The sequence below is a fragment of the Erythrolamprus reginae genome, chromosome 1, assembly GCF_031021105.1.
Source record: "Erythrolamprus reginae isolate rEryReg1 chromosome 1, rEryReg1.hap1, whole genome shotgun sequence".
Classification (NCBI taxonomy): domain Eukaryota; kingdom Metazoa; phylum Chordata; class Lepidosauria; order Squamata; family Dipsadidae; genus Erythrolamprus; species Erythrolamprus reginae.
In genome coordinates, this window is record NC_091950.1 from 68,968,692 (window position 1) to 68,980,475 (window position 11,784).

The following is an 11,784-nucleotide window of genomic DNA, read 5'->3' on the forward strand; positions in this document are numbered from 1 at the left end:
TCCAAAAGGTTATGACTCTCAGGGTAATTAGAAGTGAATTCACGTGCTATTGTTTAACTCAGGTACCTAACAAATTGAGTTCTGAGCGTATTCAGATATTCCCTAATTTTCAGTTCTAGACACCTTTTGCATTTTTTTCTGGTTAAAAGGATCAGGAAATATTTTATCTGTCAGTGTGCATGTGTACCCCAATCTGTGACAATCACATGCTCTTTTTATAGTTTAAGTACACTTCGGTAAAAGAGATGTGTCTGCAATCTTCCTACTTTAAAAGGGTAGTGACCCCGAGGAATAGATTTTCAAGTTGTGCCTTTAGAATATTTTCAGGTTGGTTTTGGTTCAAGTATTATTGAAGTTTAAAGACACTATTACTTATTCAGGTATAATGGTCTCTTTGATTTAAAAATATCTTAACCCCTTCTTTGGCCTGTAAGTCCAAAGGAAAAAGAAATGTTCCTGTTCTTGCTACTATATTCAAAATAGACTTGAGCAGCCCAGAGCAAAAGCAAATTATTTTCTGTGGTCTAAATAACTTGAGCAGAAGGTAGATCTAAGTCGGAGAGTAAATTAGTCAGCAATTTACAGTAGATTGGCAAGGATTTTTAAATCCCAAATGTACAGCTGCAAGAAAATTACTCCCCACTAGCTCTAAATATCCTGATGAAGTAAACACAGCTTGAAAAAAACTAAGAGCGTAGGGCTGTAGGGCTGTGAATTCTCTTCAGGTCCTCTGTACTTCCTTGACTCAATTCTTGGATTTTATTTATTTATTATTTCAATTTATAGGCTGTCCTTCTCCTGACGGACTCAGAACGGCGTACACGGTTAAAAACAAAAATACAAAATTTAAAACCTCAGTATTAAAAAAACTATCACCCATCATTCATTCATAACTAGTGGCCAGAGGATGTTGTCACTCAACGACCCTAGGACCCTGTTTTTAAGGCCTTTTGAAAGGCCAGGAGGATGGGGGCAATACGAATCTCCAGGGGGAGTTGATTCCAGGGGACCAGAGCTGCCACAGAGAAGGCCCTTCCCCACGGTCCTGCCAGTCAGCATTGCTTGGCTGAGGGGACTCGGAGAAAGCCGACCTTGTGGGATCTGATCGATTACTGGGGCATGTGAGACAGAAGACGGTTCCGTAAGTAATTGGGTCCAAAGCCATGTAGGGCTTTATAGGTAATAACCAACATTTTAAATTGTGTTCGGAGACCAATCGGCAGCCAGTGCAGTTCGCGGAGTGATGGAGTTACATGGGTATATTTAATTGTGTGCCTTGCATTCACCCCTCACACTATATCAAAAAATAAGAATGGGCATTTTGGGGGCTGAAAGCTATACTTAATATTTTATGGTATGTAATTCTTGCGACATTTGAAAACCATAAAAGATGGGGGAGGAATGACACAAACTTAGTGGTACAATATGCACATTAATGTGACCAGGATTAAATTTAATTAACTTTTAGGAATTTAGAGTGATTTATTTTCAATGTTTGCAAAGTACTGTGCAAAGGTGTTATACCCCAGTGTCCCCATGGTCATGTGATTTACATTCGGATGCTTGACCACTGGTTCATTTTTATGACTTGCAGCATCCAGCGATTAGGTCTCACAGAATTGGCCTTCTCCGGGTCCCGTCGACTAAGCAATGTCGTCTGGCAGGACCCAGGGCAAGAGCCTTCTCTGTGGCGGCCCCGGCCCCCTGGAATCAACTCCCCCTGGAGATTAGAACTGCCCCCACCCTCCTCGCGTTTCGCAGGTTATTGAAAACCCACCTATGTCACCAGGCATGAGGAAATTGATATACCCCCTAGCTTTTACAATTTATGTATGGTTTGATTGGTTTGTGTGACTATCTTAATGACAAGGGTTTTTAATTGTTTTTTAAGTATTGGATTTGTACACTTTATTATTGTTGTGAGCTGCTCCGAGTCTCCGGAGAGGGCCGGCATACAAATCTAATCAATAAAATAAAATAAAATAAAATAAAATAAAATAAAATAAAATAAAATAAAATAAAATAAAATAAAATAAAATAAAATAAAATAAAATAAAATAAAATAAAATAAAATAAAATAAAATAAAATAAAATAAAATAAAATAAAATAAAATAAAATAAAATAAAATAAAATAAAATAAAATAAAATAAAATAAAATAAAATAAAATAAAATAAAATAAAATAAAATAAAATAAAATAAAATAAAATAAAATAAAATAAAATAAAATAAAATAAAATAAAATAAAATAAAATAAAATAAAATAAAATAAAATAAAATAAAATAAAATAAAATAAAATAAAATAAAATAAAATAAAATAAAATAAAATAAAATAAAATAAAATAAAATAAAATAAAATAAAATAAAATAAAATAAAATAAAATAAAATAAAATAAAATAAAATAAAATAAAATAAAATAAAATAAAATAAAATAAAATAAAATAAAATAAAATAAAATAAAATAAAATAAAATAAAATAAAATAAAATAAAATAAAATAAAATAAAATAAAATAAAATAAATCTATCTTGGGTCATGGAATTCCCTTCTGACAAGCAAAGCCCCAGAATGTTCACTTTACAACCATGTTACTAATTTAACAACTGGAGTGCTTCACTTAACAAATGTAGCAAAAAAAAAGTTGTAAAATGGGGGAAAACTCACTTAACAAATTTGTCACTTAGCAATATAAATTTTGGCCTGCCACCATTGTAGTTGTAAGTCAAGGACTACTTGTAGTAACTAGGATTCTAGCTAGACTTGAGGGAAACTTCGATACTTGTAAAATGTAAAAAAAGAAAAAACCCAACCTGTATCCCTGGATAACCTAAAGGGGCTTTTTCAGGAGGCAACTGGACATTTTGGTTTTTCTTTGAGGACATTTCACTTCTCATCTAAGCAGCTTCTTCAGCTCTGAGTGGATACTGCTTTCAGTTTTGGTCACCACAATGCAGAAAGGATGTTAAAACTCTAGAAAGAGTGCAGAGAAGAGCAACAGAGATAATTAGGGAACTGGAGGCTAAAACATATGAAGAACGGTTGCAGCAACTGGGCATGGCTAGTTTAATGAAAAGAAGGACTAGGGGAGACATGATAGCAGTGTCCCAATATCTCAGGGGCTGCCATAATGAAGGGCAACCTAAAGGGTAGAACAAGAAGCAATGGATGGAGACTAAACAAGGAGAGCAGTAACTTAGAACTAAGGAGAAATTCCCTAACAGTTAGAACAATTAATCAGTGGAACAGGTTGCTTCCAGAAGTTGTAAATGCTCCAACACTGGAAGTTTTTAAGAAGATGTTGGAGAACCATCTGTCTGAAGTGGTGTAGGGTTTCCTACCTAAGTAGGGGGTTGGACTAGAAAACCTCCAAGATGCCTTCAAACTCTGTTGTTGTTGGATGGTGGGGAATGGAAGGAAAGGAATGGAAGAAGCTTCTTGGATGAAAAGTGAAACATCTTCAAAGAAAAAAATCAGAAAGTCCCATTGTCTATTGAAAACCATCTTTTTGGAAAGCTATGACCTGGATGACTGAGAATCTCCATAGACTTTTACCTGTATCATTGGATAAGCAGATTAGTGCAAAAGTGCCAGGACATTCCAGTCTTTCTCAATTTTGTGAAGGCTGAAATTGCAGAACAAAGGGAAGTGGAAAGAAATCATAGGTGCTTCTACCAAAAACTGCATCTATCACTTTATCTTTTTGTGCAACTCCTTTCTTTAAAAAAAAACAGCACAGAGCATGTAAATGGCAGAGAGGGGCGTAAAAGGAGACATCTACAAAGCAGCCGAAAGACAGGTTCTGAAGTCAGATCATCCCATTCTTCCTCTGGCGGCTGTGATTTTTGTATGTTTTCCTCCCACCAACTCATAATACACTGAAGACAAAAAGCAGCAAAGAAAGATGATTAAATCGTTCTCTTGGCCTATTGCAAGCAATATCTGCAAAGAATGAGGACAACTCAATTCAACAGTGAGACTACATAGATGAAACAGACAGAGGCTATGTCTTCCCTTTTTCATCTTATTTACACTTAACAGTCAACAGTGTGATATCTATGGACAACAGGCATTTTCAGAGAGACTCACTCCTGTATCCCTCATCCTTTCAATACCTATTCCTTTTCTTTTCCTGGAGAATCTTAGCCTGGAGCTTTTAGAAAGAAAATAAAGGCTGAAAGGTTCTCTTGAAGAGGAGCAGGCTCTTGTTAAGCTCCAAAAATCAAGTAAGACATTGAGGTTCTTCTAAGACAGTGATGGTGAACCTATGACACGGCGCCACACGAGCTGTTGCCCTAGCTCAGCTCCAACGTGCATTTGTGTGTTGGACAGCTGATTTTTGGCTTCCAGGGAGCCTCTGGGAGGATGGGGGAGGGGATTTTTATCCTCTCCCAGCTCCAGTGAAGACTTTGGAGCCTGGGGATGGTGAAACACGAGCCTACTGGGCTCACCAAAAAGTTGGGAAACAGTCCATTTCTGGCCTCCAGAGAGCCTTTGGCAGGCAGGGAAAGCTGTTTTCGCCATCCTCAGGCATTGAATTATGGCTGTGGGCACTTGCGGATGTGCGATAGCGTGTGTGCACGCTCTTCGGCACCCAAGGAAAGAGCATCATTGTTCTAAGCAGTTTCCTTTATTGTTCCTCACTTATGGATAGAAATCTTGCTGAAATAAAGTAATCTACTTGTATCATTATAAACATATACTCGAAGGACTATTAGGGAGTAGCCATCAAACTTCTTTCTCCCACACAAATTATCTAAGCTTTACTGTCCTCCCTCCTGAGAATCCAGGCTATGTTCCATCACATTTCCAGATCCACCCTGAAATTCTTGCTAGGCAACATCTATGGCAGCCATCCGTCAAGTCATCCTTAACTACTTGCCCATGATCCTCTTTTCCTAAAGGAAATGGAGACTTATGTCCTCATGCTTCCGAACAAGAAAGACAAGATATATATGATGTTCTTTTAACTCAAAAGCTAGCATCAGCCCTGGAGGCCATCTTTACTGTTGGAGCTTCATGGCTGCCACATTTTAGTGCCTGGGAAAATAGGAGGGGTCATTGCACGGAGTGGTGGAGGATTAGCCATAACAACATTTTTTTCTCTTGGAGTCAATGACACTTGCCCTAAACCTAGATGGGAGTGACTGGGGGTTATCTCCAGTTGGGACAATGAATCGATTGGACCATATGATGAATTTGTGGGTGCAGGGCAGAGGTGGGTACTATTCTAATATTCTTCTCACATGTGGTATTGCCAAATTAAGTATTTTCCATTAATTTGAATTTATGTTTCCTAAGTGAAAAATTTAACATTCATTATTTCAATCACCAGTATTAAATAAAAAAACTGCTGCAATTAAAATTATATATACTAATTCAGTGTCCTCAAATGCAAATAAAACATAATACAAAATTATTAACGCAATCTATAAAACTAAGCCTAATAAAATATATAAAATTATGCATTTGCACGTGTGCAAAAATATTGACTAATGATTAATTGTAAGAAATAACAATAAAATTAGATTATTGTATTTCTATTAATTTTAATATTTTCAGTTATTTTATCTTGTATCTCTAACAATATTACTTTGACTTTTATTTCACTCTTTTAAGGTATTAACTGTCCTATTCAATTTTGTCATGTGCAGATTCACTCTTCTCCCCACCCAAATCATTAATAAAACTGTCAAAAAGTGCCAGGCCCAGTTGTGAAATTTGTAGCATATTACTTAATATTTCTCTGCAATATGATGTCAATAAGCACTCTTTGAATAAGATTTTCAATTCAACTATAAATCAACAACAATAATACAAGTTTAAATTAACTTCCTAGCCAGAATTACATTGAATCATGGAAATATAAAATTGGAAGAGACTACAAGGATTACAATCCGACTTGCTATAATAATAAATCTAATTAAACTTTCATTAGATCTGGCTACCCAGTCTCTTCTTTAAAATCTCCAGAGATGGAGAACACAAAACCTTCATAGGTAGACTATTTTTCGGTAATACAGTACTTAATTTGCAAAAAAAATATTTCCTTATATTTTCACAAAATCCTGATAGTTGCAACTTATAATAATTATTTCTAGTCTTAATTTTTTTGGAAAATAATTCTTAACAATCTTCCATAACTTCTCCATCTGTACCTGAACTGATATGATACACCAGGGTTCTACAACCCTGGTCCGTGGACTGGTATCTGTTCTGCCGGCGTGTTTCAACTGCCCGTAATTACAGGGTAATTAGTCCAGGAAGACACACACCACACGATAAAAGGAAAACCCAAAGTTTTTATAAACAAAAACCCAGAAACAGCTCCCTTTTTAAATGTCAAAGGGATTTTCTGGTACACACAAGGCACAGGTTAAATGCAATCCAATTGCTCACCCAATAACTGGGAAATTGAGTCCAATTCTAAACTCCAGAGAGTCCCCACACAATCTTGAACAGCACAAAAACCATGATCTTGATGAAGCAATGAATCAGATAAACTGCCATGAGGCTAAAACACCAAGCTGCACTTTTATCTGTAGCACTAATTACAGCAGCCCCACCCAACCACAGGTAGCCTCATTTTCTCTTGTAATAATCCTTCAGTTTTTTGTCTCCTATGCATCACTCTACGCATGCGTGGATGTGTCATTAATCCTTGTTCAGAATCCAGGGATGATACAGATGATTGATCTCTTCCTGGGCTGTCTGCCAAACTCCCCTCTTCCCTGTCACTCACGCTTCCTTCGTCAGAGTAGGCTTCGTCTGCAGATTCCATCAGGAGCAAAACAGGCCTCTGGCATGTGGATGTTTCCCCCACATCCACCTGCACATTCCTTGGGGCAGGAGCTGGACCAGAGCTAACCACATCAGTTTGTGTCATGCCAGAAACTAGGCCATGCAAACAATAAAGCCCAATCCACAAGATGCAAGCAGCACAGAAAATCACACCCTCTCCGGTATGCAGAAAAACTACCGTACTTTCCACGTAACTGGTCCCTGGTGCCAAAAATGTTGGGATCTGCTGCCATACACCTCCAAGTCTTTCCTTCAGAATAAATATCCCTAATTCCTTCAATCTCTTCTCATGACATTCTTCAAGTCCATATATCATCTTCATTGCCCTCTAAAAAACTCTAACCTCTTAATAAGGTTCTAGAAATACATTCAGAATAGTACATTTGACCATGCATATAGTCTCCCCAGTTAGAGAAGGATGTGTTTGTTCAATCTGTATGCTGAAGTGATCATGTGGAAATTAGACCTGGAATTGCCTGAACTGAGAGTGAAGACTGGAGATAGAATCATAAATAATTTGTGGTATGCAGATGATACAATATTGTTGGCTGAAAATAAGGAAGACCTGGGGAAAAAATGATTGGAAAATCAAGGATAAAAGTGAAAAAGTAGAATTGAGTCTTCAGGAAAACAAAGATAAGGACAATAGCTGCAAATAGACACGAGATGTTAAAAATAAACAAGGAAAAAATTGAATTAGTTTCAGTATTTATCTTCTTTGGATTAAAAATTGTTCATGATGGCAGTTCTACTCCTGAAATCAAATGCAGGATAATTTTAGGCTGCGCTGCAATGGTTAAAATGAATAAGATCTGGAAAAGCAGAGATGTTGATACAAATACAAAAGGCAGGTTAGTTAAAGCAATAGTCTTCCCTGTAATGCTGTATGGGTATAAGAGTTGTATTTTAAGAACAGCTGATCAAAGAAGAATTTACCTCTTTGAACTGTGGTGCTGGCATAATTTATTGTGTATACCATGGACAGCCATAACAATCAACAGAAAGGAGCTGAATTGTATAAAATCAGAACATCACTAGAAGCTAAAATCACAAGATTAGGTCTGATTTATCCATGTCATGTGTGCAAATTCGTTGCAGAAGTCAATGACGCTAGGAATGGTTAGTGGATCAAGAAAAAGGAGCAAGCATAAACAAGGGACCTTTTATTACTTAACAGTGGACATGTGACAAAGCAAAGAAATATTGGAGTAGAATTCATAGCTTAATACAGAAGTGTCTCAAAGTGAATATAAAGATATAACCAGAAACTTTTCTTTGGGGTTTAATGGAAAGGGACTTGGGGAAAAAATCTGGAACTTTTATGTTATACACGCTGATGGCAGCAAGATTATTTTATGCACAAAAATGGAAGGACACTTTGATTCCCACAATGAATGAACTGCTGCAGAAGTTGAAGAAGTTAGCAGAGAGGGCCAAAATGACTGCTTTGATTAGAAACAAAAATACAACTACAGTGATACCCCTCATCGCACACACTTTTCAAGATACAAACCTGGGGTTTTAAGATTGTTTTGCCTCTTCTTCCAAACTATTTTCACCTTACAAACCCAAGCCACCGCCACTAGGATGCCCCGCCTCCGGACTTCTGTTGCCAGCGAAGTGCCAGTTTTTGCACTGCTGGGATTCCCCTGAGGCTCCCTTCCATGGGAAACCCCATCTCCGGACTTCCGTGTTTTTGCGATGCTGCAGGGGAATCCCAGCAGTGCAAAAATGGGCGCTTTGCTGGCAACGGAAGTCCGGAGGTGGGGTTTCCCAGCGAGGGGAGCCTCAGTGAATTCGCAGCATCACAAAAACATAGAAGTCTTGAGGTGGGGTTTCCCATGGAGGGGAGCCTCGGGAATCCCAGCAGCGCAAAAATGGGCGCTTCGCTGGCAACGGAAGTCCGGAGGTGGGGTTTCCCAGCGAGGGGAGCCTCAGTGAATTCGCAGCATCACAAAAACATAGAAGTCTTGAGGTGGGGTTTCCCATGGAGGGGAGCCTCGGGAATCCCAGCAGCGCAAAAATGGGCGCTTCGCTGGCAACGGAAGTCCGGAGGTGGGGTTTCCCAGCGAGGGGAGCCTCAGCAAATTTGCAGCATCACAAAAACATGGAAGTCTGGAGGTGGGGTTTCCCATGGAGGGGAGCCTCAGGGAAATCCTAGCAGCGCAAAAATGGGCGCTTCGGCTGGCAAAAGGGGTGAGTTTTGGGCTTACACGCATTAATCGCTTTTCCATTGATTCCTATGGGAAACATTGTTTCGTCTTACAAACTTTTCACCTTACAAACCTCATCCCAGAACCAATTAAGTTCGTAAGATGAGGTATCACTGTATTTTTATTTCTACTTGGAAGCTGCTTCTGGACTTTGTGCTCAAGATGGGAAAAAATGCAACTTTGATTTTGGGTTTTACAGATTACATAGGTTTGTTGTTATAGAAATGGCTGGTTTATACTATTATGTAAAAGTAAGAAGTTGAGGTTGGAAGTCGATGCCTTTTTTCCTTTTTCCTCTTTTCCCCACACTTTCCCCTTCCCTTTTCCCTCCCTTATTTTTCCTACTATTTTCTTTTGTATATATGTATCTTATAGTATTAACACATGAATAAACTAAAAATATGAGCAGGGGGGAGGGAGAAGGAGCACACAGAGAACTTGCTGGCTTGATACCATCAAAGCTGATACAAAGATGAACATCCCATAACTGAAAGAAGTTGTGCTTGACAGGGTACCATGGAGAGCACCTGCCCATAAAAGTGCCAAGAGTCAGACATGACTGAATGGTGGAGAATGAATGAGTGAGTCTCTCCAGTGCTTAGTAAAGAAGAATAATGACTTCACGTCTCTTTGGTATTGTGCTACTTTTGATGCAGCCCAGAAGTGAGTTATCCCTTCTAGCATCTGTCTCACACTGTGACTCATATCCACCTATTTCCTTAGTTCTGTCTCAGAGTCTGTCTTCCCCATTTTGTATGTGTGTCGCATTTTTTTCTCCTATCTTATATTTAACAAGAACATATTGTTCCCGTCAATCCAATCTTTCAACCTGTCTAGATTAAATTGCAATTTTCTTCTGTCATCCTGGATATTGGCTTGACTTCCAAATATTGTGGCACCCACAAATTTGATAAGTGGTCCGTCAGGTCTATCATCCAGGTAATTCATAAAAATGTTGAGTAATACTGACCAAATGACTGATCCTGTGAAACTCCACGTGTTGCTGCTGCTGCCCAACCTGATATATTGCCAGGAATGCTGACTTTTTGAGTATGATCAGCCAGACTATTGTAATAATAATAATAATAATAATAATAATAATAATAATAATAATAATAATGTCAGCTAATGCATGTTTCTAAGCCGACAGTGGAAGAAGAGAAGCATGCATTAGCTGACTATGTGAAGGAGAGCAAAGAGTCAGCGTTGATGGAGGTCAACAACAGGAAGCTTCTCACGGTGAAGCAAACTAAGGACCAGTACAGAAAAACTGTAACTCAATGTTGTATGGACAGTTGGTGGAACAAAGCATTGTATGGCCAGTTCTTGGAGAAGATTGAAGGCAAAGTGGATAAAGAAAAGACCTGGTCATGGCTTACAAGTGGAACACTCAAAAAGGAGACAGAAGGACTAATACTGGCGGCACAAGAACAGGCCATTAGAACAAATGCTGTCAAAGCCAGAATTGAAAAATCAACAGACGATCCAAAGTGCAGACTCTGTAAAGAAACAGATGAAATAATCGATCACATACTCAGCTGCTGCAAAAAGATCGCACAGACTGACTACAAGCATAGACATGATGCTGTGGCACACATGATCCACTGGAACTTGTGCCAGAACTACCATTTACCAGTGGCAAAGAACTGGTGGGATCATAAGCCTGAAAAAGTGGTCGAAAATGAGCAAGCAAAACTAGTGTGGGACTTCCGACTTCAGACTGACCGAATTCTGAAGCATAACACACCAGACATCCTGATTGTGGAGAAAAAGAAAGTATGGATCATCGACATTGCAATCCCAGGGGACAGCAGAATTGAGGAGAAGCAGCTAGAGAAATTAGTGAAATACGAAGATCTAAAAATCGAGCTGCAACGACTCTGGCATAAGCCAGTGAAAGTGGTCCCAGTGGAACTTGGCATGCTGGGCGCAGTGCCAAAGGATCTCAGCAGACATTTGAAAACCATCGCAATTGACAAAATCTCCATCTGTCAATTGCAAAAGGCCGCTTTACTGGGATCGGCAAACATAATTCGCCGCTACATCACGCAGTCCTAGCTGCTTGGGAAGCGCCCGACTGATGATGAAATACGAAATCCAGCATAGTGATTTCATTTGCTGTGTTGCATTGACATAATAATAATAATAATAATAATAATAATAATAATAATAATAATAATAATAATAATAACAACAACAACAACAACAACAACAGATTTGGAAGGGATCTTGTAGGTCTAATCCAACCCCCCTGCTTGGGTAGAAGACCCTACACTACTTGAGACAAATGGTTATCCAACATCTTCTTAAAAACTTCCAGCGTTGAACTATTCACAACTTCTGGAGGCAAGCCGTTCCACTGATCAATTGTTTTAACTGTCAGGAACTTTCTCCTTAGTTCTAAGTTGCTTCTCTCCTTGATTCGTTTCCATACATTCCTTCTTGTCCTATCTTCAGATGCTTTGGAGAATAGTCTTACTCTCTCTTCTTTGTGGCAACCCCTGAAATATTGGAACATTGCTATCATGTCTCCCCTAGTTCTTCTTTTTATTAAACTAGACATACCCAGTTCCTGCAACCGTTCATATGTTTGCAATTGTGAATCCACCTTACTGTAGTGCTATTCAAGTGACGGTTAACAGATTCTTAGTAAAAATGTCATGTAGAACTTTGTAAAAAGCTTTGTTGGTGTCAAAGTAGATTACATCAGCATTTTCCTTGTCCACTAGAGTAGTTACCTTGTCAAGGAAAGATACATGATTTGTCTTAACCT